The sequence below is a fragment of the Halichoerus grypus genome, chromosome X, assembly GCF_964656455.1.
Source record: "Halichoerus grypus chromosome X, mHalGry1.hap1.1, whole genome shotgun sequence".
Classification (NCBI taxonomy): Eukaryota; Metazoa; Chordata; class Mammalia; order Carnivora; family Phocidae; genus Halichoerus; species Halichoerus grypus.
The window spans coordinates 35,966,521-35,969,923 of NC_135727.1; the positions used below are offsets into that span (position 1 = coordinate 35,966,521).

Consider the following 3,403-nt stretch of genomic DNA (forward strand, 5'->3'; position numbering starts at 1 on the left):
GAAGTTAAATAAGAGATTAAAGTGGACATCGTTCCCTGTTTCCCGATCTTAAGTAAAATGTATTCAGTCTTTCACCATTAAGTATGTTATTACCTGAGGGATTATTTCTTGTTTTGTTTTTAAGTGTCTTTTCTTTTTTTTTTTTTTAACAAATTCTCATCAGGTTGAGTAAGTTCCCCTCTGATTTCTTGTTTGTGGATAATTCTTAAAATCATGAATTGATGTTGAATTTTGTCAAACTTTTCTTCCTGCCTTTTTTATATGATTGTATATTTTTTCTTCTTTAATCTGTTATGATAAATTAAATTTATTGATTTTCAGTGATAAATCATCTTTACATTCCTGAGATAAATTTCATTTGGTTCTGATGTATTATCATTTTCATATATTATTGATTTTTATTTGCTAATATTTTGCTTAGGGTTTTGCAACTCTATTTATGGTGGATACTGGACTTCTAATTTTCTTTGATTTTTTTTTCTGATTTTGATATCAGGGTTATGTTGGTACTAAATCTTGTATAGATTTAGTACCAGTCCTTTCTTAAATGATTGATAGGATCCTCCAGTGGAGCCATCTGGACCTCGAGTCTTCTTTTTGGAAGTTTATTTAACTATGAATTCAAATTCTTTAATAGATACAGGACTATCTAGTTACTTATTTCCTCTTGCGCGAGCTTTAGTAGTTTGTGTCTTTTAGGAATTGGTTCAATTTAAGTTTTCAGATTTATATGCATATAATTGTCTTTAGTATTCTCTTCAGATTCTTTTATGCCTGTATGTTCTATAGTGATAACCTCTCTTTCATTCTTGACGTTGGCAATCTGCGTCTTCACTCATTTTTTTGTTAGTGTTGCTACAGATTCATCAATTTTACTGAAGTTTTCCAAGAGATAGCTTTTAGTATCATTGATTTTCTCAATTGTTTTTGTTTTCACGTTCATTGATTTCTGCTCTTCACCATTTCCTTCCTTCTGTTTTCTTTGGATTTAATTTGCTTTACTAGTTTCTTAAGGTGGATGCTTAGACCCTCACTTTGAAATCTTTTTCTTTTCTAAAACATGCATTTAGTGCTACACACTTCCCTTGAACAACTACATTAGATGAGTCTCACAAATGTTACAATTTAAATTTAATTTAAGTCAAAATATGTTCTAATTTCCATTGGGCCTTCCCTTTAATTCACTGGTTATTTAGTAATTTTTTCCAAATATTGGAGGATTTTCCAGATATTTTATGTCTCTGTTATTACTATCTAGTTTAATATCATTATGGTCAGCAAACATGCTTTGTAGGACTTCCATTAACAACTTTAAGGTTTGTTTATGGACCAGAATATGTCCCATGTGTACTTGATAAGAAGATTAATTCAAGCTGGTGACAGTGTTGTTTAGGCTTTCTATATTCATATTCATCTCCTTTCTACTTTTTCTATCAATTACTGAAAACCTGTATTGAAGTCACCATATGGTGGTGGATTTGTCTATTTCCTTGTGGATTTGTCTATTTCCTCTTTCATTTGTATTACTTTCTATCAGGTATAGTTTGAAGATCTGTTGTTAGCTGCATATGCATTTAGGATTGTTATGTCTTCTTGGTGAACTAATTCTTTCATAATTAGTTCCTTCTTTATTCCTGGTCATATTTATTGCTCTGAAGTTTACTTTGATATTAATATAGCCACTACAGCATTCTTTCAATTATTATCTGCACTGTATATTGTTTCCATCATTTTACTTTCTTTATTACTTCAGGCTTTACTTTTTTAATTAATTAATTATTTATTTTTTAAATGTTTTATTTATTTATTCATGAGAGTCAGAGAGAGAGAGAGAGGCAGAGGCAGAGGGAGAAGCAGGCTCCCCGCCTAGCAGGGAGCCCGATGCGGGGCTCGATCCCAGGACCCTGGGATCATGACCTGAGCTGAAGGCAGACGCTTAACCATCTGAGCCACCCAGGCGCCCCAGGCTTTACTTTTTAATAAAAGAAATGAGTCCAATAGTTCCAAGGTACAAAATTAACCAGTTTTGAAGTGATTAATGATAACAGCACACAAACTGATCCTTCCTCAGGGGAACAGTCTCCTCCCTGATGCCCTCCTTGGTCATGATGCAGATCTGAGTGCATCCCCAGTGAAACTGTCCCCCTCCACTGCAGAAATGAAGACATCTTTCACAAGATGCATGACTCTGTCCAAGAACAGTGGGCCATGGTCCATATTCTGCATGTTCTTAAAACCAACCTGTAACATGGCCCCTGCTGAGCCTCCAGCCTTGAAAGAGTCTCTGCAGTAGAACCCGACCAGGTCAAAGTTGTACGCACAGCTCCTTTCCCTTCTTCATCCAGCCCCTGGATGATGTTGTAAACATAGTATGGAAAGAAGTGCCTTGAACAGAGGATTGTCGAGAGCATTGCAGCAATCGCCCCTGGAGTCATTCATGGTCTTGTTACTAGAATGCTTAAACATCTTTAGTCTTGCTTCAGTAATCTCGGTCAGGGTAAGACAGTCTCCATGAAAACCACTGCATCCAATGGCTGTTTTGTCTGTTAATTTGTAACACTTGGGGCAAATTAAAAACCCTCCCCTCAATTGAGTGTCAGAAGCAACAACTGAAACATCTCCTCCAGTGATTACCATTGAAAGCATAGGGTGAGAAGCAGAGCTGCAAAGGGCGCAGGTTACTGCAAGGCTCCATCGCCAGGTCTGGGCCTGGTCCCCAGCACACGATCACTTGGCCCCCCGCTGCTGCTGTCTCACAGCGAGGTGGCTCCATCATTTTACTTTTAACCCACATATGCCTTTATATTTAAAGTGTACTTCTTACAAATGGCATGTAATTGGGTCTTGTTTTTTATCATTTCATTTCAATTTCTGCCTTTCAATTTGTGTGTTTAGAGTTTTAACATTCAATGTAATTGTTGGCATGATTTGATTAAGATATGACATTATTTGTTGCTGCTTGTCCCCACTGGTTTTGCTCTTCTCTAACCCTTTTCCTGCTTCCTTTTGGGTTAGCTGGATATTTTTTTTACTATTCTATTTCGATGAATATATTGGCTTTTTGGCTGTTTTTCTTTGAATTATATTTTTCATAATTTCAGTAGAAATTATGAATATATATACACAACTTTCACAATCTAGTTAGAGTTAATATTTTACCAATTTATTTTTTCTTAAATTTTATTTATTTATTTATTTGAGAGAGAGAGAACGAGAGAGACAGACCACAAGTGGGGTGAGGGGCAGAGGGAGAAGAAGGCTCCCCGCTGAGCAGGAGCCCAATGCCAGGCTCTACCCTGGGACCCCGGGATCATGACCTACACGGAAGGCAGACACTTAACCGACTGAGCCACCCAGGTGCCCCATAAATAAAATCTTTAAAAAAAAAAGTAAATGAAATCAT

At 36.3% G+C, this 3,403-nt stretch overlaps 1 pseudogene; it reads right to left on the bottom strand.

The window, feature by feature from the left end:
• Positions 1 to 2,019: 2,019 nt before the first annotated feature.
• On the bottom strand, positions 2,020 to 2,776 carry LOC118551493 (proteasome subunit beta type-1 pseudogene; annotated as a pseudogene).
• Positions 2,777 to 3,403: the final 627 nt, after the last annotated feature.